Source organism: Elephas maximus, chromosome 23 (genome assembly GCF_024166365.1).
Source record: "Elephas maximus indicus isolate mEleMax1 chromosome 23, mEleMax1 primary haplotype, whole genome shotgun sequence".
Lineage (NCBI taxonomy): Eukaryota > Metazoa > Chordata > Mammalia > Proboscidea > Elephantidae > Elephas > Elephas maximus.
This window is the reverse complement of record NC_064841.1, coordinates 42,164,516-42,190,372: the sequence shown is the minus strand read 5'-3', so window position 1 is coordinate 42,190,372 and position 25,857 is coordinate 42,164,516.

Sequence of the window (25,857 nt, the reverse complement as noted above, 5' to 3'; positions counted from 1 at the left end):
TAACTGCTTTCGTCAGAGGAACGGGGGAAGTCACAGTGTTCTTTCTCTCCCTGAGATACGCACAATCTGATGTTGCCTCCGAGCTCCGTTCTCGGCAAAGAACTGAAACGGACATAGGTTCCTGTGGGGAAGCCCACGGCTTTGCTGGGATTTCTCTGGGCACAAGCACTATCTTGTCAGGGCAACGCCGCATGGGACTTGCTCTGCCAGGAGAGAGCTGCCACGTCGTTCTCTGGGCTGGGAAACCTTGCTTTGGCCAGTGCCAATGGACCGAATTCAGGCCGAAAGAAAAGAGACTAGGAAAAGGCCTTCTCTCCCCGGCTGCTTTCCCAGTCTCTTCCTAAGAGCAAAAACTCTGTCGTTGCTCCTCTGGCAGGAGAGCTGCACCGCGATGTAGTTTTGCAGAAGAAGCCTTGCGTTTGCGAGAGCAAACGAGGACTGCACGGCGGGCAAGGGGAAGGAAGGGAAGCTTCTCTCCCTCTGCCCGCCTTTGCTCACAGGGCTGGGTGAAGTCAGGGAGTTCTCCCTTTCACCGAGAAACGTGCGGGCTGCTGTTGCCTGTGCGCTCTCTTCTTTGGAAAAGAGTCTGCAGTTGCACGCTTTGCACCGTGGAAAGGCAGCGGGGTCTGCTGAGATTTCTTCCCCAGGCGCTTTGCTCTCCCTGGGCCAAAGCGAGCCTTCACGATAGCTGAACGCTAACACTGCATACGCGTTGTTGTTGGGGAACGGGGCTGCCGCCAGGCAGTTCTACGGGGGAAAACGGCCCTTCGCGAAGGGCCGTTTCGCCGAGCTCCCTGCGGGAAAGCGAAAGCAAAGGACGCTTTTCTCCTTCTAACTGCTTTCGTCAGAGGAACGGGGGAAGTCACAGTGTTCTTTCTCTCCCTGAGATACGCACAATCTGATGTTGCCTCCGAGCTCCGTTCTCGGCAAAGAACTGAAACGGACATAGGTTCCTGTGGGGAAGCCCACGGCTTTGCTGGGATTTCTCTGGGCACAAGCACTATCTTGTCAGGGCAACGCCGCATGGGACTTGCTCTGCCAGGAGAGAGCTGCCACGTCGTCCTCTGGGCTGGGAAACCTTGCTTTGGCCAGTGCCAATGGACCGAATTCAGGCCGAAAGAAAAGAGACTAGGAAAAGGCCTTCTCTCCCCGGCTGCTTTCCCAGTCTCTTCCTAAGAGCAAAAACTCTGTCGTTGCTCCTCTGGCAGGAGAGCTGCACCGCGATGTAGTTTTGCAGAAGAAGCCTTGCGTTTGCGAGAGCAAACGAGGACTGCACGGCGGGCAAGGGGAAGGAAGGGAAGCTTCTCTCCCTCTGCCCGCCTTTGCTCACAGGGCTGGGTGAAGTCAGGGAGTTCTCCCTTTCACCGAGAAACGTGCGGGCTGCTGTTGCCTGTGCGCTCTCTTCTTTGGAAAAGAGTCTGCAGTTGCACGCTTTGCACCGTGGAAAGGCAGCGGGGTCTGCTGAGATTTCTTCCCCAGGCGCTTTGCTCTCCCTGGGCCAAAGCGAGCCTTCACGATAGCTGAACGCTAACACTGCATACGCGTTGTTGTTGGAGAACGGGGCTGCCGCCAGGCAGTTCTCCGGGGGAAAACGGCCCTTCGCGAAGGGCCGTTTCGCCGAGCTCCCTGCGGGAAAGCGAAAGCAAAGGACGCTTTTCTCCCTGTAACTGCTTTCGTCAGAGGAACGGGGGAAGTCACAGTGTTCTTACTCTCCCTGAGAAACGCACAATCTGATGTTGCCTCCGAGCTCCGTTCTCGGCAAAGAACTGAAACGGACATAGGTTCCTGTGGGGAAGCCCACGGCTTTGCTGGGATTTCTCTGGGCAGTGTGTTTTCCTTGGGCCTCAGCGTACCCACACTATCTCGTCAGGGCAACGCTGCATGGGACTTCCTCTGCCAGGAGAGAGCTGCCGCGTCGTCCGTTGGGCTGGGAAACCTTGCTTTGGCCAGTGCCAATGGACCGAATTCAGGCCGAAAGAAAAGAGACTAGGAAAAGGCCTTCTCTCCCCGGCTGCTTTCCCAGTCTCTTCCTAAGAGCAAAAACTCTGTCGTTGCTCCTCTGGCAGGAGAGCTGCACCGCGATGTAGTTTTGCAGAAGAAGCCTTGCGTTTGCGAGAGCAAACGAGGACTGCACGGCGGGCAAGGGGAAGGAAGGGAAGCTTCTCTCCCTCTGCCCGCCTTTGCTCACAGGGCTGGGTGAAGTCAGGGAGTTCTCCCTTTCACCGAGAAACGTGCGGGCTGCTGTTGCCTGTGCGCTCTCTTCTTTGGAAAAGAGTCTGCAGTTGCACGCTTTGCACCGTGGAAAGGCAGCGGGGTCTGCTGAGATTTCTTCCCCAGGCGCTTTGCTCTCCCTGGGCCAAAGCGAGCCTTCACGATAGCTGAACGCTAACACTGCATACGCGTTGTTGTTGGGGAACGGGGCTGCCGCCAGGCAGTTCTCCGGGGGAAAACGGCCCTTCGCGAAGGGCCGTTTCGCCGAGCTCCCTGCGGGAAAGCGAAAGCAAAGGACGCTTTTCTCCCTGTAACTGCTTTCGTCAGAGGAACGGGGGAAGTCACAGTGTTCTTTCTCTCCCTGAGATACGCACAATCTGATGTTGCCTCCGAGCTCCGTTCTCGGCAAAGAACTGAAACGGACATAGGTTCCTGTGGGGAAGCCCACGGCTTTGCTGGGATTTCTCTGGGCACAAGCACTATCTTGTCAGGGCAACGCCGCATGGGACTTGCTCTGCCAGGAGAGAGCTGCCACGTCGTCCTCTGGGCTGGGAAACCTTGCTTTGGCCAGTGCCAATGGACCGAATTCAGGCCGAAAGAAAAGAGACTAGGAAAAGGCCTTCTCTCCCCGGCTGCTTTCCCAGTCTCTTCCTAAGAGCAAAAACTCTGTCGTTGCTCCTCTGGCAGGAGAGCTGCACCGCGATGTAGTTTTGCAGAAGAAGCCTTGCGTTTGCGAGAGCAAACGAGGACTGCACGGCGGGCAAGGGGAAGGAAGGGAAGCTTCTCTCCCTCTGCCCGCCTTTGCTCACAGGGCTGGGTGAAGTCAGGGAGTTCTCCCTTTCACCGAGAAACGTGCGGGCTGCTGTTGCCTGTGCGCTCTCTTCTTTGGAAAAGAGTCTGCAGTTGCACGCTTTGCACCGTGGAAAGGCAGCGGGGTCTGCTGAGATTTCTTCCCCAGGCGCTTTGCTCTCCCTGGGCCAAAGCGAGCCTTCACGATAGCTGAACGCTAACACTGCATACGCGTTGTTGTTGGAGAACGGGGCAGCCGCCAGGCAGTTCTCCGGGGGAAAACGGCCCTTCGCGAAGGGCCGTTTCGCCGAGCTCCCTGCGGGAAAGCGAAAGCAAAGGACGCTTTTCTCCTTCTAACTGCTTTCGTCAGAGGAACGGGGGAAGTCACAGTGTTCTTTCTCTCCCTGAGATACGCACAATCTGATGTTGCCTCCGAGCTCCGTTCTCGGCAAAGAACTGAAACGGACATAGGTTCCTGTGGGGAAGCCCACGGCTTTGCTGGGATTTCTCTGGGCACAAGCACTATCTTGTCAGGGCAACGCCGCATGGGACTTGCTCTGCCAGGAGAGAGCTGCCACGTCGTCCTCTGGGCTGGGAAACCTTGCTTTGGCCAGTGCCAATGGACCGAATTCAGGCCGAAAGAAAAGAGACTAGGAAAAGGCCTTCTCTCCCCGGCTGCTTTCCCAGTCTCTTCCTAAGAGCAAAAACTCTGTCGTTGCTCCTCTGGCAGGAGAGCTGCACCGCGATGTAGTTTTGCAGAAGAAGCCTTGCGTTTGCGAGAGCAAACGAGGACTGCACGGCGGGCAAGGGGAAGGAAGGGAAGCTTCTCTCCCTCTGCCCGCCTTTGCTCACAGGGCTGGGTGAAGTCAGGGAGTTCTCCCTTTCACCGAGAAACGTGCGGGCTGCTGTTGCCTGTGCGCTCTCTTCTTTGGAAAAGAGTCTGCAGTTGCACGCTTTGCACCGTGGAAAGGCAGCGGGGTCTGCTGAGATTTCTTCCCCAGGCGCTTTGCTCTCCCTGGGCCAAAGCGAGCCTTCACGATAGCTGAACGCTAACACTGCATACGCGTTGTTGTTGGGGAACGGGGCTGCCGCCAGGCAGTTCTCCGGGGGAAAACGGCCCTTCGCGAAGGGCCGTTTCGCCGAGCTCCCTGCGGGAAAGCGAAAGCAAAGGACGCTTTTCTCCCTGTAACTGCTTTCGTCAGAGGAACGGGGGAAGTCACAGTGTTCTTACTCTCCCTGAGAAACGCACAATCTGATGTTGCCTCCGAGCTCCGTTCTCGGCAAAGAACTGAAACGGACATAGGTTCCTGTGGGGAAGCCCACGGCTTTGCTGGGATTTCTCTGGGCAGTGTGTTTTCCTTGGGCCTCAGTGTACCCACACTATCTCGTCAGGGCAACGCTGCATGGGACTTCCTCTGCCAGGAGAGAGCTGCCCCGTCGTCCGTTGGGCTGGGAAACCTTGCTTTGGCCAGTGCCAATGGACCGAATTCAGGCCGAAAGAAAAGAGACTAGGAAAAGGCCTTCTCTCCCCGGCTGCTTTCCCAGTCTCTTCCTAAGAGCAAAAACTCTGTCGTTGCTCCTCTGGCAGGAGAGCTGCACCGCGATGTAGTTTTGCAGAAGAAGCCTTGCGTTTGCGAGAGCAAACGAGGACTGCACGGCGGGCAAGGGGAAGGAAGGGAAGCTTCTCTCCCTCTGCCCGCCTTTGCTCACAGGGCTGGGTGAAGTCAGGGAGTTCTCCCTTTCACCGAGAAACGTGCGGGCTGCTGTTGCCTGTGCGCTCTCTTCTTTGGAAAAGAGTCTGCAGTTGCACGCTTTGCACCGTGGAAAGGCAGCGGGGTCTGCTGAGATTTCCTCCCCAGGCGCTTTGCTCTCCCTGGGCCAAAGCGAGCCTTCACGATAGCTGAACGCTAACACTGCATACGCGTTGTTGTTGGAGAACGGGGCTGCCGCCAGGCAGTTCTCCGGGGGAAAACGGCCCTTCGCGAAGGGCCGTTTCGCCGAGCTCCCTGCGGGAAAGCGAAAGCAAAGGACGCTTTTCTCCCTGTAACTGCTTTCGTCAGAGGAACGGGGGAAGTCACAGTGTTCTTACTCTCCCTGAGAAACGCACAATCTGATGTTGCCTCCGAGCTCCGTTCTCGGCAAAGAACTGAAACGGACATAGGTTCCTGTGGGGAAGCCCACGGCTTTGCTGGGATTTCTCTGGGCAGTGTGTTTTCCTTGGGCCTCAGCGTACCCACACTATCTCGTCAGGGCAACGCTGCATGGGACTTCCTCTGCCAGGAGAGAGCTGCCGCGTCGTCCGTTGGGCTGGGAAACCTTGCTTTGGCCAGTGCCAATGGACCGAATTCAGGCCGAAAGAAAAGAGACTAGGAAAAGGCCTTCTCTCCCCAGCTGCTTTCCCAGTCTCTTCCTAAGAGCAAAAACTCTGTCGTTGCTCCTCTGGCAGGAGAGCTGCACCGCGATGTAGTTTTGCAGAAGAAGCCTTGCGTTTGCGAGAGCAAACGAGGACTGCACGGCGGGCAAGGGGAAGGAAGGGAAGCTTCTCTCCCTCTGCCCGCCTTTGCTCACAGGGCTGGGTGAAGTCAGGGAGTTCTCCCTTTCACCGAGAAACGTGCGGGCTGCTGTTGCCTGTGCGCTCTCTTCTTTGGAAAAGAGTCTGCAGTTGCACGCTTTGCACCGTGGAAAGGCAGCGGGGTCTGCTGAGATTTCTTCCCCAGGCGCTTTGCTCTCCCTGGGCCAAAGCGAGCCTTCACGATAGCTGAACGCTAACACTGCATACGCGTTGTTGTTGGGGAACGGGGCTGCCGCCAGGCAGTTCTCCGGGGGAAAACGGCCCTTCGCGAAGGGCCGTTTCGCCGAGCTCCCTGCGGGAAAGCGAAAGCAAAGGACGCTTTTCTCCTTCTAACTGCTTTCGTCAGAGGAACGGGGGAAGTCACAGTGTTCTTTCTCTCCCTGAGATACGCACAATCTGATGTTGCCTCCGAGCTCCGTTCTCGGCAAAGAACTGAAACGGACATAGGTTCCTGTGGGGAAGCCCACGGCTTTGCTGGGATTTCTCTGGGCACAAGCACTATCTTGTCAGGGCAACGCCGCATGGGACTTGCTCTGCCAGGAGAGAGCTGCCACGTCGTTCTCTGGGCTGGGAAACCTTGCTTTGGCCAGTGCCAATGGACCGAATTCAGGCCGAAAGAAAAGAGACTAGGAAAAGGCCTTCTCTCCCCGGCTGCTTTCCCAGTCTCTTCCTAAGAGCAAAAACTCTGTCGTTGCTCCTCTGGCAGGAGAGCTGCACCGCGATGTAGTTTTGCAGAAGAAGCCTTGCGTTTGCGAGAGCAAACGAGGACTGCACGGCGGGCAAGGGGAAGGAAGGGAAGCTTCTCTCCCTCTGCCCGCCTTTGCTCACAGGGCTGGGTGAAGTCAGGGAGTTCTCCCTTTCACCGAGAAACGTGCGGGCTGCTGTTGCCTGTGCGCTCTCTTCTTTGGAAAAGAGTCTGCAGTTGCACGCTTTGCACCGTGGAAAGGCAGCAGGGTCTGCTGAGATTTCTTCCCCAGGCGCTTTGCTCTCCCTGGGCCAAAGCGAGCCTTCACGATAGCTGAACGCTAACACTGCATACGCGTTGTTGTTGGGGAACGGGGCTGCCGCCAGGCAGTTCTACGGGGGAAAACGGCCCTTCGCGAAGGGCCGTTTCGCCGAGCTCCCTGCGGGAAAGCGAAAGCAAAGGACGCTTTTCTCCTTCTAACTGCTTTCGTCAGAGGAACGGGGGAAGTCACAGTGTTCTTTCTCTCCCTGAGATACGCACAATCTGATGTTGCCTCCGAGCTCCGTTCTCGGCAAAGAACTGAAACGGACATAGGTTCCTGTGGGGAAGCCCACGGCTTTGCTGGGATTTCTCTGGGCACAAGCACTATCTTGTCAGGGCAACGCCGCATGGGACTTGCTCTGCCAGGAGAGAGCTGCCACGTCGTTCTCTGGGCTGGGAAACCTTGCTTTGGCCAGTGCCAATGGACCGAATTCAGGCCGAAAGAAAAGAGACTAGGAAAAGGCCTTCTCTCCCCGGCTGCTTTCCCAGTCTCTTCCTAAGAGCAAAAACTCTGTCGTTGCTCCTCTGGCAGGAGAGCTGCACCGCGATGTAGTTTTGCAGAAGAAGCCTTGCGTTTGCGAGAGCAAACGAGGACTGCACGGCGGGCAAGGGGAAGGAAGGGAAGCTTCTCTCCCTCTGCCCGCCTTTGCTCACAGGGCTGGGTGAAGTCAGGGAGTTCTCCCTTTCACCGAGAAACGTGCGGGCTGCTGTTGCCTGTGCGCTCTCTTCTTTGGAAAAGAGTCTGCAGTTGCACGCTTTGCACCGTGGAAAGGCAGCGGGGTCTGCTGAGATTTCTTCCCCAGGCGCTTTGCTCTCCCTGGGCCAAAGCGAGCCTTCACGATAGCTGAACGCTAACACTGCATACGCGTTGTTGTTGGAGAACGGGGCAGCCGCCAGGCAGTTCTCCGGGGGAAAACGGCCCTTCGCGAAGGGCCGTTTCGCCGAGCTCCCTGCGGGAAAGCGAAAGCAAAGGACGCTTTTCTCCTTCTAACTGCTTTCGTCAGAGGAACGGGGGAAGTCACAGTGTTCTTTCTCTCCCTGAGATACGCACAATCTGATGTTGCCTCCGAGCTCCGTTCTCGGCAAAGAACTGAAACGGACATAGGTTCCTGTGGGGAAGCCCACGGCTTTGCTGGGATTTCTCTGGGCACAAGCACTATCTTGTCAGGGCAACGCCGCATGGGACTTGCTCTGCCAGGAGAGAGCTGCCACGTCGTCCTCTGGGCTGGGAAACCTTGCTTTGGCCAGTGCCAATGGACCGAATTCAGGCCGAAAGAAAAGAGACTAGGAAAAGGCCTTCTCTCCCCGGCTGCTTTCCCAGTCTCTTCCTAAGAGCAAAAACTCTGTCGTTGCTCCTCTGGCAGGAGAGCTGCACCGCGATGTAGTTTTGCAGAAGAAGCCTTGCGTTTGCGAGAGCAAACGAGGACTGCACGGCGGGCAAGGGGAAGGAAGGGAAGCTTCTCTCCCTCTGCCCGCCTTTGCTCACAGGGCTGGGTGAAGTCAGGGAGTTCTCCCTTTCACCGAGAAACGTGCGGGCTGCTGTTGCCTGTGCGCTCTCTTCTTTGGAAAAGAGTCTGCAGTTGCACGCTTTGCACCGTGGAAAGGCAGCGGGGTCTGCTGAGATTTCTTCCCCAGGCGCTTTGCTCTCCCTGGGCCAAAGCGAGCCTTCACGATAGCTGAACGCTAACACTGCATACGCGTTGTTGTTGGAGAACGGGGCTGCCGCCAGGCAGTTCTCCGGGGGAAAACGGCCCTTCGCGAAGGGCCGTTTCGCCGAGCTCCCTGCGGGAAAGCGAAAGCAAAGGACGCTTTTCTCCCTGTAACTGCTTTCGTCAGAGGAACGGGGGAAGTCACAGTGTTCTTACTCTCCCTGAGAAACGCACAATCTGATGTTGCCTCCGAGCTCCGTTCTCGGCAAAGAACTGAAACGGACATAGGTTCCTGTGGGGAAGCCCACGGCTTTGCTGGGATTTCTCTGGGCAGTGTGTTTTCCTTGGGCCTCAGCGTACCCACACTATCTCGTCAGGGCAACGCTGCATGGGACTTCCTCTGCCAGGAGAGAGCTGCCGCGTCGTCCGTTGGGCTGGGAAACCTTGCTTTGGCCAGTGCCAATGGACCGAATTCAGGCCGAAAGAAAAGAGACTAGGAAAAGGCCTTCTCTCCCCGGCTGCTTTCCCAGTCTCTTCCTAAGAGCAAAAACTCTGTCGTTGCTCCTCTGGCAGGAGAGCTGCACCGCGATGTAGTTTTGCAGAAGAAGCCTTGCGTTTGCGAGAGCAAACGAGGACTGCACGGCGGGCAAGGGGAAGGAAGGGAAGCTTCTCTCCCTCTGCCCGCCTTTGCTCACAGGGCTGGGTGAAGTCAGGGAGTTCTCCCTTTCACCGAGAAACGTGCGGGCTGCTGTTGCCTGTGCGCTCTCTTCTTTGGAAAAGAGTCTGCAGTTGCACGCTTTGCACCGTGGAAAGGCAGCGGGGTCTGCTGAGATTTCTTCCCCAGGCGCTTTGCTCTCCCTGGGCCAAAGCGAGCCTTCACGATAGCTGAACGCTAACACTGCATACGCGTTGTTGTTGGGGAACGGGGCTGCCGCCAGGCAGTTCTCCGGGGGAAAACGGCCCTTCGCGAAGGGCCGTTTCGCCGAGCTCCCTGCGGGAAAGCGAAAGCAAAGGACGCTTTTCTCCTTCTAACTGCTTTCGTCAGAGGAACGGGGGAAGTCACAGTGTTCTTTCTCTCCCTGAGATACGCACAATCTGATGTTGCCTCCGAGCTCCGTTCTCGGCAAAGAACTGAAACGGACATAGGTTCCTGTGGGGAAGCCCACGGCTTTGCTGGGATTTCTCTGGGCACAAGCACTATCTTGTCAGGGCAACGCCGCATGGGACTTGCTCTGCCAGGAGAGAGCTGCCACGTCGTCCTCTGGGCTGGGAAACCTTGCTTTGGCCAGTGCCAATGGACCGAATTCAGGCCGAAAGAAAAGAGACTAGGAAAAGGCCTTCTCTCCCCGGCTGCTTTCCCAGTCTCTTCCTAAGAGCAAAAACTCTGTCGTTGCTCCTCTGGCAGGAGAGCTGCACCGCGATGTAGTTTTGCAGAAGAAGCCTTGCGTTTGCGAGAGCAAACGAGGACTGCACGGCGGGCAAGGGGAAGGAAGGGAAGCTTCTCTCCCTCTGCCCGCCTTTGCTCACAGGGCTGGGTGAAGTCAGGGAGTTCTCCCTTTCACCGAGAAACGTGCGGGCTGCTGTTGCCTGTGCGCTCTCTTCTTTGGAAAAGAGTCTGCAGTTGCACGCTTTGCACCGTGGAAAGGCAGCGGGGTCTGCTGAGATTTCTTCCCCAGGCGCTTTGCTCTCCCTGGGCCAAAGCGAGCCTTCACGATAGCTGAACGCTAACACTGCATACGCGTTGTTGTTGGGGAACGGGGCTGCCGCCAGGCAGTTCTCCGGGGGAAAACGGCCCTTCGCGAAGGGCCGTTTCGCCGAGCTCCCTGCGGGAAAGCGAAAGCAAAGGACGCTTTTCTCCTTCTAACTGCTTTCGTCAGAGGAACGGGGGAAGTCACAGTGTTCTTTCTCTCCCTGAGATACGCACAATCTGATGTTGCCTCCGAGCTCCGTTCTCGGCAAAGAACTGAAACGGACATAGGTTCCTGTGGGGAAGCCCACGGCTTTGCTGGGATTTCTCTGGGCACAAGCACTATCTTGTCAGGGCAACGCCGCATGGGACTTGCTCTGCCAGGAGAGAGCTGCCACGTCGTCCTCTGGGCTGGGAAACCTTGCTTTGGCCAGTGCCAATGGACCGAATTCAGGCCGAAAGAAAAGAGACTAGGAAAAGGCCTTCTCTCCCCGGCTGCTTTCCCAGTCTCTTCCTAAGAGCAAAAACTCTGTCGTTGCTCCTCTGGCAGGAGAGCTGCACCGCGATGTAGTTTTGCAGAAGAAGCCTTGCGTTTGCGAGAGCAAACGAGGACTGCACGGCGGGCAAGGGGAAGGAAGGGAAGCTTCTCTCCCTCTGCCCGCCTTTGCTCACAGGGCTGGGTGAAGTCAGGGAGTTCTCCCTTTCACCGAGAAACGTGCGGGCTGCTGTTGCCTGTGCGCTCTCTTCTTTGGAAAAGAGTCTGCAGTTGCACGCTTTGCACCGTGGAAAGGCAGCGGGGTCTGCTGAGATTTCTTCCCCAGGCGCTTTGCTCTCCCTGGGCCAAAGCGAGCCTTCACGATAGCTGAACGCTAACACTGCATACGCGTTGTTGTTGGGGAACGGGGCTGCCGCCAGGCAGTTCTCCGGGGGAAAACGGCCCTTCGCGAAGGGCCGTTTCGCCGAGCTCCCTGCGGGAAAGCGAAAGCAAAGGACGCTTTTCTCCTTCTAACTGCTTTCGTCAGAGGAACGGGGGAAGTCACAGTGTTCTTTCTCTCCCTGAGATACGCACAATCTGATGTTGCCTCCGAGCTCCGTTCTCGGCAAAGAACTGAAACGGACATAGGTTCCTGTGGGGAAGCCCACGGCTTTGCTGGGATTTCTCTGGGCACAAGCACTATCTTGTCAGGGCAACGCCGCATGGGACTTGCTCTGCCAGGAGAGAGCTGCCACGTCGTCCTCTGGGCTGGGAAACCTTGCTTTGGCCAGTGCCAATGGACCGAATTCAGGCCGAAAGAAAAGAGACTAGGAAAAGGCCTTCTCTCCCCGGCTGCTTTCCCAGTCTCTTCCTAAGAGCAAAAACTCTGTCGTTGCTCCTCTGGCAGGAGAGCTGCACCGCGATGTAGTTTTGCAGAAGAAGCCTTGCGTTTGCGAGAGCAAACGAGGACTGCACGGCGGGCAAGGGGAAGGAAGGGAAGCTTCTCTCCCTCTGCCCGCCTTTGCTCACAGGGCTGGGTGAAGTCAGGGAGTTCTCCCTTTCACCGAGAAACGTGCGGGCTGCTGTTGCCTGTGCGCTCTCTTCTTTGGAAAAGAGTCTGCAGTTGCACGCTTTGCACCGTGGAAAGGCAGCGGGGTCTGCTGAGATTTCTTCCCCAGGCGCTTTGCTCTCCCTGGGCCAAAGCGAGCCTTCACGATAGCTGAACGCTAACACTGCATACGCGTTGTTGTTGGAGAACGGGGCTGCCGCCAGGCAGTTCTCCGGGGGAAAACGGCCCTTCGCGAAGGGCCGTTTCGCCGAGCTCCCTGCGGGAAAGCGAAAGCAAAGGACGCTTTTCTCCCTGTAACTGCTTTCGTCAGAGGAACGGGGGAAGTCACAGTGTTCTTACTCTCCCTGAGAAACGCACAATCTGATGTTGCCTCCGAGCTCCGTTCTCGGCAAAGAACTGAAACGGACATAGGTTCCTGTGGGGAAGCCCACGGCTTTGCTGGGATTTCTCTGGGCAGTGTGTTTTCCTTGGGCCTCAGCGTACCCACACTATCTCGTCAGGGCAACGCTGCATGGGACTTCCTCTGCCAGGAGAGAGCTGCCGCGTCGTCCGTTGGGCTGGGAAACCTTGCTTTGGCCAGTGCCAATGGACCGAATTCAGGCCGAAAGAAAAGAGACTAGGAAAAGGCCTTCTCTCCCCGGCTGCTTTCCCAGTCTCTTCCTAAGAGCAAAAACTCTGTCGTTGCTCCTCTGGCAGGAGAGCTGCACCGCGATGTAGTTTTGCAGAAGAAGCCTTGCGTTTGCGAGAGCAAACGAGGACTGCACGGCGGGCAAGGGGAAGGAAGGGAAGCTTCTCTCCCTCTGCCCGCCTTTGCTCACAGGGCTGGGTGAAGTCAGGGAGTTCTCCCTTTCACCGAGAAACGTGCGGGCTGCTGTTGCCTGTGCGCTCTCTTCTTTGGAAAAGAGTCTGCAGTTGCACGCTTTGCACCGTGGAAAGGCAGCAGGGTCTGCTGAGATTTCTTCCCCAGGCGCTTTGCTCTCCCTGGGCCAAAGCGAGCCTTCACGATAGCTGAACGCTAACACTGCATACGCGTTGTTGTTGGGGAACGGGGCTGCCGCCAGGCAGTTCTACGGGGGAAAACGGCCCTTCGCGAAGGGCCGTTTCGCCGAGCTCCCTGCGGGAAAGCGAAAGCAAAGGACGCTTTTCTCCTTCTAACTGCTTTCGTCAGAGGAACGGGGGAAGTCACAGTGTTCTTTCTCTCCCTGAGATACGCACAATCTGATGTTGCCTCCGAGCTCCGTTCTCGGCAAAGAACTGAAACGGACATAGGTTCCTGTGGGGAAGCCCACGGCTTTGCTGGGATTTCTCTGGGCACAAGCACTATCTTGTCAGGGCAACGCCGCATGGGACTTGCTCTGCCAGGAGAGAGCTGCCACGTCGTTCTCTGGGCTGGGAAACCTTGCTTTGGCCAGTGCCAATGGACCGAATTCAGGCCGAAAGAAAAGAGACTAGGAAAAGGCCTTCTCTCCCCGGCTGCTTTCCCAGTCTCTTCCTAAGAGCAAAAACTCTGTCGTTGCTCCTCTGGCAGGAGAGCTGCACCGCGATGTAGTTTTGCAGAAGAAGCCTTGCGTTTGCGAGAGCAAACGAGGACTGCACGGCGGGCAAGGGGAAGGAAGGGAAGCTTCTCTCCCTCTGCCCGCCTTTGCTCACAGGGCTGGGTGAAGTCAGGGAGTTCTCCCTTTCACCGAGAAACGTGCGGGCTGCTGTTGCCTGTGCGCTCTCTTCTTTGGAAAAGAGTCTGCAGTTGCACGCTTTGCACCGTGGAAAGGCAGCGGGGTCTGCTGAGATTTCTTCCCCAGGCGCTTTGCTCTCCCTGGGCCAAAGCGAGCCTTCACGATAGCTGAACGCTAACACTGCATACGCGTTGTTGTTGGAGAACGGGGCAGCCGCCAGGCAGTTCTCCGGGGGAAAACGGCCCTTCGCGAAGGGCCGTTTCGCCGAGCTCCCTGCGGGAAAGCGAAAGCAAAGGACGCTTTTCTCCTTCTAACTGCTTTCGTCAGAGGAACGGGGGAAGTCACAGTGTTCTTTCTCTCCCTGAGATACGCACAATCTGATGTTGCCTCCGAGCTCCGTTCTCGGCAAAGAACTGAAACGGACATAGGTTCCTGTGGGGAAGCCCACGGCTTTGCTGGGATTTCTCTGGGCACAAGCACTATCTTGTCAGGGCAACGCCGCATGGGACTTGCTCTGCCAGGAGAGAGCTGCCACGTCGTCCTCTGGGCTGGGAAACCTTGCTTTGGCCAGTGCCAATGGACCGAATTCAGGCCGAAAGAAAAGAGACTAGGAAAAGGCCTTCTCTCCCCGGCTGCTTTCCCAGTCTCTTCCTAAGAGCAAAAACTCTGTCGTTGCTCCTCTGGCAGGAGAGCTGCACCGCGATGTAGTTTTGCAGAAGAAGCCTTGCGTTTGCGAGAGCAAACGAGGACTGCACGGCGGGCAAGGGGAAGGAAGGGAAGCTTCTCTCCCTCTGCCCGCCTTTGCTCACAGGGCTGGGTGAAGTCAGGGAGTTCTCCCTTTCACCGAGAAACGTGCGGGCTGCTGTTGCCTGTGCGCTCTCTTCTTTGGAAAAGAGTCTGCAGTTGCACGCTTTGCACCGTGGAAAGGCAGCGGGGTCTGCTGAGATTTCTTCCCCAGGCGCTTTGCTCTCCCTGGGCCAAAGCGAGCCTTCACGATAGCTGAACGCTAACACTGCATACGCGTTGTTGTTGGGGAACGGGGCTGCCGCCAGGCAGTTCTCCGGGGGAAAACGGCCCTTCGCGAAGGGCCGTTTCGCCGAGCTCCCTGCGGGAAAGCGAAAGCAAAGGACGCTTTTCTCCTTCTAACTGCTTTCGTCAGAGGAACGGGGGAAGTCACAGTGTTCTTTCTCTCCCTGAGATACGCACAATCTGATGTTGCCTCCGAGCTCCGTTCTCGGCAAAGAACTGAAACGGACATAGGTTCCTGTGGGGAAGCCCACGGCTTTGCTGGGATTTCTCTGGGCACAAGCACTATCTTGTCAGGGCAACGCCGCATGGGACTTGCTCTGCCAGGAGAGAGCTGCCACGTCGTCCTCTGGGCTGGGAAACCTTGCTTTGGCCAGTGCCAATGGACCGAATTCAGGCCGAAAGAAAAGAGACTAGGAAAAGGCCTTCTCTCCCCGGCTGCTTTCCCAGTCTCTTCCTAAGAGCAAAAACTCTGTCGTTGCTCCTCTGGCAGGAGAGCTGCACCGCGATGTAGTTTTGCAGAAGAAGCCTTGCGTTTGCGAGAGCAAACGAGGACTGCACGGCGGGCAAGGGGAAGGAAGGGAAGCTTCTCTCCCTCTGCCCGCCTTTGCTCACAGGGCTGGGTGAAGTCAGGGAGTTCTCCCTTTCACCGAGAAACGTGCGGGCTGCTGTTGCCTGTGCGCTCTCTTCTTTGGAAAAGAGTCTGCAGTTGCACGCTTTGCACCGTGGAAAGGCAGCGGGGTCTGCTGAGATTTCTTCCCCAGGCGCTTTGCTCTCCCTGGGCCAAAGCGAGCCTTCACGATAGCTGAACGCTAACACTGCATACGCGTTGTTGTTGGGGAACGGGGCTGCCGCCAGGCAGTTCTCCGGGGGAAAACGGCCCTTCGCGAAGGGCCGTTTCGCCGAGCTCCCTGCGGGAAAGCGAAAGCAAAGGACGCTTTTCTCCTTCTAACTGCTTTCGTCAGAGGAACGGGGGAAGTCACAGTGTTCTTTCTCTCCCTGAGATACGCACAATCTGATGTTGCCTCCGAGCTCCGTTCTCGGCAAAGAACTGAAACGGACATAGGTTCCTGTGGGGAAGCCCACGGCTTTGCTGGGATTTCTCTGGGCACAAGCACTATCTTGTCAGGGCAACGCCGCATGGGACTTGCTCTGCCAGGAGAGAGCTGCCACGTCGTCCTCTGGGCTGGGAAACCTTGCTTTGGCCAGTGCCAATGGACCGAATTCAGGCCGAAAGAAAAGAGACTAGGAAAAGGCCTTCTCTCCCCGGCTGCTTTCCCAGTCTCTTCCTAAGAGCAAAAACTCTGTCGTTGCTCCTCTGGCAGGAGAGCTGCACCGCGATGTAGTTTTGCAGAAGAAGCCTTGCGTTTGCGAGAGCAAACGAGGACTGCACGGCGGGCAAGGGGAAGGAAGGGAAGCTTCTCTCCCTCTGCCCGCCTTTGCTCACAGGGCTGGGTGAAGTCAGGGAGTTCTCCCTTTCACCGAGAAACGTGCGGGCTGCTGTTGCCTGTGCGCTCTCTTCTTTGGAAAAGAGTCTGCAGTTGCACGCTTTGCACCGTGGAAAGGCAGCGGGGTCTGCTGAGATTTCTTCCCCAGGCGCTTTGCTCTCCCTGGGCCAAAGCGAGCCTTCACGATAGCTGAACGCTAACACTGCATACGCGTTGTTGTTGGAGAACGGGGCTGCCGCCAGGCAGTTCTCCGGGGGAAAACGGCCCTTCGCGAAGGGCCGTTTCGCCGAGCTCCCTGCGGGAAAGCGAAAGCAAAGGACGCTTTTCTCCCTGTAACTGCTTTCGTCAGAGGAACGGGGGAAGTCACAGTGTTCTTACTCTCCCTGAGAAACGCACAATCTGATGTTGCCTCCGAGCTCCGTTCTCGGCAAAGAACTGAAACGGACATAGGTTCCTGTGGGGAAGCCCACGGCTTTGCTGGGATTTCTCTGGGCAGTGTGTTTTCCTTGGGCCTCAGCGTACCCACACTATCTCGTCAGGGCAACGCTGCATGGGACTTCCTCTGCCAGGAGAGAGCTGCCGCGTCGTCCGTTGGGCTGGGAAACCTTGCTTTGGCCAGTGCCAATGGACCGAATTCAGGCCGAAAGAAAAGAGACTAGGAAAAGGCCTTCTCTCCCCGGCTGCTTTCCCAGTCTCTTCCTAAGAGCAAAAACTCTGTCGTTGCTCCTCTGGCAGGAGAGCTGCACCGCGATGTAGTTTTGCAGAAGAAGCCTTGCGTTTGCGAGAGCAAACGAGGACTGCACGGCGGGCAAGGGGAAGGAAGGGAAGCTTCTCTCCCTCTGCCCGCCTTTGCTCACAGGGCTGGGTGAAGTCAGGGAGTTCTCCCTTTCACCGAGAAACGTGCGGGCTGCTGTTGCCTGTGCGCTCTCTTCTTTGGAAAAGAGTCTGCAGTTGCACGCTTTGCACCGTGGAAAGGCAGCAGGGTCTGCTGAGATTTCTTCCCCAGGCGCTTTGCTCTCCCTGGGCCAAAGCGAGCCTTCACGATAGCTGAACGCTAACACTGCATACGCGTTGTTGTTGGGGAACGGGGCTGCCGCCAGGCAGTTCTACGGGGGAAAACGGCCCTTCGCGAAGGGCCGTTTCGCCGAGCTCCCTGCGGGAAAGCGAAAGCAAAGGACGCTTTTCTCCCTGTAACTGCTTTCGTCAGAGGAACGGGGGAAGTCACAGTGTTCTTACTCTCCCTGAGAAACGCACAATCTGATGTTGCCTCCGAGCTCCGTTCTCGGCAAAGAACTGAAACGGACATAGGTTCCTGTGGGGAAGCCCACGGCTTTGCTGGGATTTCTCTGGGCAGTGTGTTTTCCTTGGGCCTCAGCGTACCCACACTATCTCGTCAGGGCAACGCTGCATGGGACTTCCTCTGCCAGGAGAGAGCTGCCGCGTCGTCCGTTGGGCTGGGAAACCTTGCTTTGGCCAGTGCCAATGGACCGAATTCAGGCCGAAAGAAAAGAGACTAGGAAAAGGCCTTCTCTCCCCGGCTGCTTTCCCAGTCTCTTCCTAAGAGCAAAAACTCTGTCGTTGCTCCTCTGGCAGGAGAGCTGCACCGCGATGTAGTTTTGCAGAAGAAGCCTTGCGTTTGCGAGAGCAAACGAGGACTGCACGGCGGGCAAGGGGAAGGAAGGGAAGCTTCTCTCCCTCTGCCCGCCTTTGCTCACAGGGCTGGGTGAAGTCAGGGAGTTCTCCCTTTCACCGAGAAACGTGCGGGCTGCTGTTGCCTGTGCGCTCTCTTCTTTGGAAAAGAGTCTGCAGTTGCACGCTTTGCACCGTGGAAAGGCAGCGGGGTCTGCTGAGATTTCTTCCCCAGGCGCTTTGCTCTCCCTGGGCCAAAGCGAGCCTTCACGATAGCTGAACGCTAACACTGCATACGCGTTGTTGTTGGGGAACGGGGCTGCCGCCAGGCAGTTCTCCGGGGGAAAACGGCCCTTCGCGAAGGGCCGTTTCGCCGAGCTCCCTGCGGGAAAGCGAAAGCAAAGGACGCTTTTCTCCTTCTAACTGCTTTCGTCAGAGGAACGGGGGAAGTCACAGTGTTCTTTCTCTCCCTGAGATACGCACAATCTGATGTTGCCTCCGAGCTCCGTTCTCGGCAAAGAACTGAAACGGACATAGGTTCCTGTGGGGAAGCCCACGGCTTTGCTGGGATTTCTCTGGGCACAAGCACTATCTTGTCAGGGCAACGCCGCATGGGACTTGCTCTGCCAGGAGAGAGCTGCCACGTCGTCCTCTGGGCTGGGAAACCTTGCTTTGGCCAGTGCCAATGGACCGAATTCAGGCCGAAAGAAAAGAGACTAGGAAAAGGCCTTCTCTCCCCGGCTGCTTTCCCAGTCTCTTCCTAAGAGCAAAAACTCTGTCGTTGCTCCTCTGGCAGGAGAGCTGCACCGCGATGTAGTTTTGCAGAAGAAGCCTTGCGTTTGCGAGAGCAAACGAGGACTGCACGGCGGGCAAGGGGAAGGAAGGGAAGCTTCTCTCCCTCTGCCCGCCTTTGCTCACAGGGCTGGGTGAAGTCAGGGAGTTCTCCCTTTCACCGAGAAACGTGCGGGCTGCTGTTGCCTGTGCGCTCTCTTCTTTGGAAAAGAGTCTGCAGTTGCACGCTTTGCACCGTGGAAAGGCAGCGGGGTCTGCTGAGATTTCTTCCCCAGGCGCTTTGCTCTCCCTGGGCCAAAGCGAGCCTTCACGATAGCTGAACGCTAACACTGCATACGCGTTGTTGTTGGGGAACGGGGCTGCCGCCAGGCAGTTCTCCGGGGGAAAACGGCCCTTCGCGAAGGGCCGTTTCGCCGAGCTCCCTGCGGGAAAGCGAAAGCAAAGGACGCTTTTCTCCTTCTAACTGCTTTCGTCAGAGGAACGGGGGAAGTCACAGTGTTCTTTCTCTCCCTGAGATACGCACAATCTGATGTTGCCTCCGAGCTCCGTTCTCGGCAAAGAACTGAAACGGACATAGGTTCCTGTGGGGAAGCCCACGGCTTTGCTGGGATTTCTCTGGGCACAAGCACTATCTTGTCAGGGCAACGCCGCATGGGACTTGCTCTGCCAGGAGAGAGCTGCCACGTCGTCCTCTGGGCTGGGAAACCTTGCTTTGGCCAGTGCCAATGGACCGAATTCAGGCCGAAAGAAAAGAGACTAGGAAAAGGCCTTCTCTCCCCGGCTGCTTTCCCAGTCTCTTCCTAAGAGCAAAAACTCTGTCGTTGCTCCTCTGGCAGGAGAGCTGCACCGCGATGTAGTTTTGCAGAAGAAGCCTTGCGTTTGCGAGAGCAAACGAGGACTGCACGGCGGGCAAGGGGAAGGAAGGGAAGCTTCTCTCCCTCTGCCCGCCTTTGCTCACAGGGCTGGGTGAAGTCAGGGAGTTCTCCCTTTCACCGAGAAACGTGCGGGCTGCTGTTGCCTGTGCGCTCTCTTCTTTGGAAAAGAGTCTGCAGTTGCACGCTTTGCACCGTGGAAAGGCAGCGGGGTCTGCTGAGATTTCTTCCCCAGGCGCTTTGCTCTCCCTGGGCCAAAGCGAGCCTTCACGATAGCTGAACGCTAACACTGCATACGCGTTGTTGTTGGGGAACGGGGCTGCCGCCAGGCAGTTCTCCGGGGGAAAACGGCCCTTCGCGAAGGGCCGTTTCGCCGAGCTCCCTGCGGGAAAGCGAAAGCAAAGGACGCTTTTCTCCTTCTAACTGCTTTCGTCAGAGGAACGGGGGAAGTCACAGTGTTCTTTCTCTCCCTGAGATACGCACAATCTGATGTTGCCTCCGAGCTCCGTTCTCGGCAAAGAACTGAAACGGACATAGGTTCCTGTGGGGAAGCCCACGGCTTTGCTGGGATTTCTCTGGGCACAAGCACTATCTTGTCAGGGCAACGCCGCATGGGACTTGCTCTGCCAGGAGAGAGCTGCCACGTCGTCCTCTGGGCTGGGAAACCTTGCTTTGGCCAGTGCCAATGGACCGAATTCAGGCCGAAAGAAAAGAGACTAGGAAAAGGCCTTCTCTCCCCGGCTGCTTTCCCAGTCTCTTCCTAAGAGCAAAAACTCTGTCGTTGCTCCTCTGGCAGGAGAGCTGCACCGCGATGTAGTTTTGCAGAAGAAGCCTTGCGTTTGCGAGAGCAAACGAGGACTGCACGGCGGGCAAGGGGAAGGAAGGGAAGCTTCTCTCCCTCTGCCCGCCTTTGCTCACAGGGCTGGGTGAAGTCAGGGAGTTCTCCCTTTCACCGAGAAACGTGCGGGCTGCTGTTGCCTGTGCGCTCTCTTCTTTGGAAAAGAGTCTGCAGTTGCACGCTTTGCACCGTGGAAAGGCAGCGGGGTCTGCTGAGATTTCTTCCCCAGGCGCTTTGCTCTCCCTGGGCCAAAGCGAGCCTTCACGATAGCTGAACGCTAACACTGCATACGCGTTGTTGTTGGGGAACGGGGCTGCCGCCAGGCAGTTCTCCGGGGGAAAACGGCCCTTCGCGAAGGGCCGTTTCGCCGAGCTCCCTGCGGGAAAGCGAAAGCAAAGGACGCTTTTCTCCTTCTAACTGCTTTCGTCAGAGGAACGGGGGAAGTCACAGTGTTCTTTCTCTCCCTGAGATACGCACAATCTGATGTTGCCTCCGAGCTCCGTTCTCGGCAAAGAACTGAAACGGACATAGGTTCCTGTGGGGAAGCCCACGGCTTTGCTGGGATTTCTCTGGGCACAAGCACTATCTTGTCAGGGCAACGCCGCATGGGACTTGCTCTGCCAGGAGAGAGCTGCCACGTCGTCCTCTGGGCTGGGAAACCTTGCTTTGGCCAGTGCCAATGGACCGAATTCAGGCCGAAAGAAAAGAGACTAGGAAAAGGCCTTCTCTCCCCGGCTGCTTTCCCAGTCTCTTCCTAAGAGCAAAAACTCTGTCGTTGCTCCTCTGGCAGGAGAGCTGCACCGCGATGTAGTTTTGCAGAAGAAGCCTTGCGTTTGCGAGAGCAAACGAGGACTGCACGGCGGGCAAGGGGAAGGAAGGGAAGCTTCTCTCCCTCTGCCCGCCTTTGCTCACAGGGCTGGGTGAAGTCAGGGAGTTCTCCCTTTCACCGAGAAACGTGCGGGCTGCTGTTGCCTGTGCGCTCTCTTCTTTGGAAAAGAGTCTGCAGTTGCACGCTTTGCACCGTGGAAAGGCAGCGGGGTCTGCTGAGATTTCTTCCCCAGGCGCTTTGCTCTCCCTGGGCCAAAGCGAGCCTTCACGATAGCTGAACGCTAACACTGCATACGCGTTGTTGTTGGAGAACGGGGCTGCCGCCAGGCAGTTCTCCGGGGGAAAACGGCCCTTCGCGAAGGGCCGTTTCGCCGAGCTCCCTGCGGGAAAGCGAAAGCAAAGGACGCTTTTCTCCCTGTAACTGCTTTCGTCAGAGGAACGGGGGAAGTCACAGTGTTCTTACTCTCCCTGAGAAACGCACAATCTGATGTTGCCTCCGAGCTCCGTTCTCGGCAAAGAACTGAAACGGACATAGGTTCCTGTGGGGAAGCCCACGGCTTTGCTGGGATTTCTCTGGGCAGTGTGTTTTCCTTGGGCCTCAGCGTACCCACACTATCTCGTCAGGGCAACGCTGCATGGGACTTCCTCTGCCAGGAGAGAGCTGCCGCGTCGTCCGTTGGGCTGGGAAACCTTGCTTTGGCCAGTGCCAATGGACCGAATTCAGGCCGAAAGAAAAGAGACTAGGAAAAGGCCTTCTCTCCCCGGCTGCTTTCCCAGTCTCTTCCTAAGAGCAAAAACTCTGTCGTTGCTCCTCTGGCAGGAGAGCTGCACCGCGATGTAGTTTTGCAGAAGAAGCCTTGCGTTTGCGAGAGCAAACGAGGACTGCACGGCGGGCAAGGGGAAGGAAGGGAAGCTTCTCTCCCTCTGCCCGCCTTTGCTCACAGGGCTGGGTGAAGTCAGGGAGTTCTCCCTTTCACCGAGAAACGTGCGGGCTGCTGTTGCCTGTGCGCTCTCTTCTTTGGAAAAGAGTCTGCAGTTGCACGCTTTGCACCGTGGAAAGGCAGCAGGGTCTGCTGAGATTTCTTCCCCAGGCGCTTTGCTCTCCCTGGGCCAAAGCGAGCCTTCACGATAGCTGAACGCTAACACTGCATACGCGTTGTTGTTGGGGAACGGGGCTGCCGCCAGGCAGTTCTACGGGGGAAAACGGCCCTTCGCGAAGGGCCGTTTCGCCGAGCTCCCTGCGGGAAAGCGAAAGCAAAGGACGCTTTTCTCCCTGTAACTGCTTTCGTCAGAGGAACGGGGGAAGTCACAGTGTTCTTACTCTCCCTGAGAAACGCACAATCTGATGTTGCCTCCGAGCTCCGTTCTCGGCAAAGAACTGAAACGGACATAGGTTCCTGTGGGGAAGCCCACGGCTTTGCTGGGATTTCTCTGGGCAGTGTGTTTTCCTTGGGCCTCAGCGTACCCACACTATCTCGTCAGGGCAACGCTGCATGGGACTTCCTCTGCCAGGAGAGAGCTGCCGCGTCGTCCGTTGGGCTGGGAAACCTTGCTTTGGCCAGTGCCAATGGACCGAATTCAGGCCGAAAGAAAAGAGACTAGGAAAAGGCCTTCTCTCCCCGGCTGCTTTCCCAGTCTCTTCCTAAGAGCAAAAACTCTGTCGTTGCTCCTCTGGCAGGAGAGCTGCACCGCGATGTAGTTTTGCAGAAGAAGCCTTGCGTTTGCGAGAGCAAACGAGGACTGCACGGCGGGCAAGGGGAAGGAAGGGAAGCTTCTCTCCCTCTGCCCGCCTTTGCTCACAGGGCTGGGTGAAGTCAGGGAGTTCTCCCTTTCACCGAGAAACGTGCGGGCTGCTGTTGCCTGTGCGCTCTCTTCTTTGGAAAAGAGTCTGCAGTTGCACGCTTTGCACCGTGGAAAGGCAGCGGGGTCTGCTGAGATTTCTTCCCCAGGCGCTTTGCTCTCCCTGGGCCAAAGCGAGCCTTCACGATAGCTGAACGCTAACACTGCATACGCGTTGTTGTTGGGGAACGGGGCTGCCGCCAGGCAGTTCTCCGGGGGAAAACGGCCCTTCGCGAAGGGCCGTTTCGCCGAGCTCCCTGCGGGAAAGCGAAAGCAAAGGACGCTTTTCTCCTTCTAACTGCTTTCGTCAGAGGAACGGGGGAAGTCACAGTGTTCTTTCTCTCCCTGAGATACGCACAATCTGATGTTGCCTCCGAGCTCCGTTCTCGGCAAAGAACTGAAACGGACATAGGTTCCTGTGGGGAAGCCCACGGCTTTGCTGGGATTTCTCTGGGCACAAGCACTATCTTGTCAGGGCAACGCCGCATGGGACTTGCTCTGCCAGGAGAGAGCTGCCACGTCGTCCTCTGGGCTGGGAAACCTTGCTTTGGCCAGTGCCAATGGACCGAATTCAGGCCGAAAGAAAAGAGACTAGGAAAAGGCCTTCTCTCCCCGGCTGCTTTCCCAGTCTCTTCCTAAGAGCAAAAACTCTGTCGTTGCTCCTCTGGCAGGAGAGCTGCACCGCGATGTAGTTTTGCAGAAGAAGCCTTGCGTTTGCGAGAGCAAACGAGGACTGCACGGCGGGCAAGGGGAAGGAAGGGAAGCTTCTCTCCCTCTGCCCGCCTTTGCTCACAGGGCTGGGTGAAGTCAGGGAGTTCTCCCTTTCACCGAGAAACGTGCGGGCTGCTGTTGCCTGTGCGCTCTCTTCTTTGGAAAAGAGTCTGCAGTTGCACGCTTTGCACCGTGGAAAGGCAGCGGGGTCTGCTGAGATTTCTTCCCCAGGCGCTTTGCTCTCCCTGGGCCAAAGCGAGCCTTCACGATAGCTGAACGCTAACACTGCATACGCGTTGTTGTTGGGGAACGGGGCTGCCGCCAGGCAGTTCTCCGGGGGAAAACGGCCCTTCGCGAAGGGCCGTTTCGCCGAGCTCCCTGCGGGAAAGCGAAAGCAAAGGACGCTTTTCTCCTTCTAACTGCTTTCGTCAGAGGAACGGGGGAAGTCACAGTGTTCTTTCTCTCCCTGAGATACGCACAATCTGATGTTGCCTCCGAGCTCCGTTCTCGGCAAAGAACTGAAACGGACATAGGTTCCTGTGGGGAAGCCCACGGCTTTGCTGGGATTTCTCTGGGCACAAGCACTATCTTGTCAGGGCAACGCCGCATGGGACTTGCTCTGCCAGGAGAGAGCTGCCACGTCGTCCTCTGGGCTGGGAAACCTTGCTTTGGCCAGTGCCAATGGACCGAATTCAGGCCGAAAGAAAAGAGACTAGGAAAAGGCCTTCTCTCCCCGGCTGCTTTCCCAGTCTCTTCCTAAGAGCAAAAACTCTGTCGTTGCTCCTCTGGCAGGAGAGCTGCACCGCGATGTAGTTTTGCAGAAGAAGCCTTGCGTTTGCGAGAGCAAACGAGGACTGCACGGCGGGCAAGGGGAAGGAAGGGAAGCTTCTCTCCCTCTGCCCGCCTTTGCTCACAGGGCTGGGTGAAGTCAGGGAGTTCTCCCTTTCACCGAGAAACGTGCGGGCTGCTGTTGCCTGTGCGCTCTCTTCTTTGGAAAAGAGTCTGCAGTTGCACGCTTTGCACCGTGGAAAGGCAGCGGGGTCTGCTGAGATTTCTTCCCCAGGCGCTTTGCTCTCCCTGGGCCAAAGCGAGCCTTCACGATAGCTGAACGCTAACACTGCATACGCGTTGTTGTTGGAGAACGGGGCTGCCGCCAGGCAGTTCTCCGGGGGAAAACGGCCCTTCGCGAAGGGCCGTTTCGCCGAGCTCCCTGCGGGAAAGCGAAAGCAAAGGACGCTTTTCTCCCTGTAACTGCTTTCGTCAGAGGAACGGGGGAAGTCACAGTGTTCTTACTCTCCCTGAGAAACGCACAATCTGATGTTGCCTCCGAGCTCCGTTCTCGGCAAAGAACTGAAACGGACATAGGTTCCTGTGGGGAAGCCCACGGCTTTGCTGGGATTTCTCTGGGCAGTGTGTTTTCCTTGGGCCTCAGCGTACCCACACTATCTCGTCAGGGCAACGCTGCATGGGACTTCCTCTGCCAGGAGAGAGCTGCCGCGTCGTCCGTTGGGCTGGGAAACCTTGCTTTGGCCAGTGCCAATGGACCGAATTCAGGCCGAAAGAAAAGAGACTAGGAAAAGGCCTTCTCTCCCCGGCTGCTTTCCCAGTCTCTTCCTAAGAGCAAAAACTCTGTCGTTGCTCCTCTGGCAGGAGAGCTGCACCGCGATGTAGTTTTGCAGAAGAAGCCTTGCGTTTGCGAGAGCAAACGAGGACTGCACGGCGGGCAAGGGGAAGGAAGGGAAGCTTCTCTCCCTCTGCCCGCCTTTGCTCACAGGGCTGGGTGAAGTCAGGGAGTTCTCCCTTTCACCGAGAAACGTGCGGGCTGCTGTTGCCTGTGCGCTCTCTTCTTTGGAAAAGAGTCTGCAGTTGCACGCTTTGCACCGTGGAAAGGCAGCGGGGTCTGCTGAGATTTCTTCCCCAGGCGCTTTGCTCTCCCTGGGCCAAAGCGAGCCTTCACGATAGCTGAACGCTAACACTGCATACGCGTTGTTGTTGGGGAACGGGGCTGCCGCCAGGCAGTTCTCCGGGGGAAAACGGCCCTTCGCGAAGGGCCGTTTCGCCGAGCTCCCTGCGGGAAAGCGAAAGCAAAGGACGCTTTTCTCCTTCTAACTGCTTTCGTCAGAGGAACGGGGGAAGTCACAGTGTTCTTTCTCTCCCTGAGATACGCACAATCTGATGTTGCCTCCGAGCTCCGTTCTCGGCAAAGAACTGAAACGGACATAGGTTCCTGTGGGGAAGCCCACGGCTTTGCTGGGATTTCTCTGGGCACAAGCACTATCTTGTCAGGGCAACGCCGCATGGGACTTGCTCTGCCAGGAGAGAGCTGCCACGTCGTCCTCTGGGCTGGGAAACCTTGCTTTGGCCAGTGCCAATGGACCGAATTCAGGCCGAAAGAAAAGAGACTAGGAAAAGGCCTTCTCTCCCCGGCTGCTTTCCCAGTCTCTTCCTAAGAGCAAAAACTCTGTCGTTGCTCCTCTGGCAGGAGAGCTGCACCGCGATGTAGTTTTGCAGAAGAAGCCTTGCGTTTGCGAGAGCAAACGAGGACTGCACGGCGGGCAAGGGGAAGGAAGGGAAGCTTCTCTCCCTCTGCCCGCCTTTGCTCACAGGGCTGGGTGAAGTCAGGGAGTTCTCCCTTTCACCGAGAAACGTGCGGGCTGCTGTTGCCTGTGCGCTCTCTTCTTTGGAAAAGAGTCTGCAGTTGCACGCTTTGCACCGTGGAAAGGCAGCGGGGTCTGCTGAGATT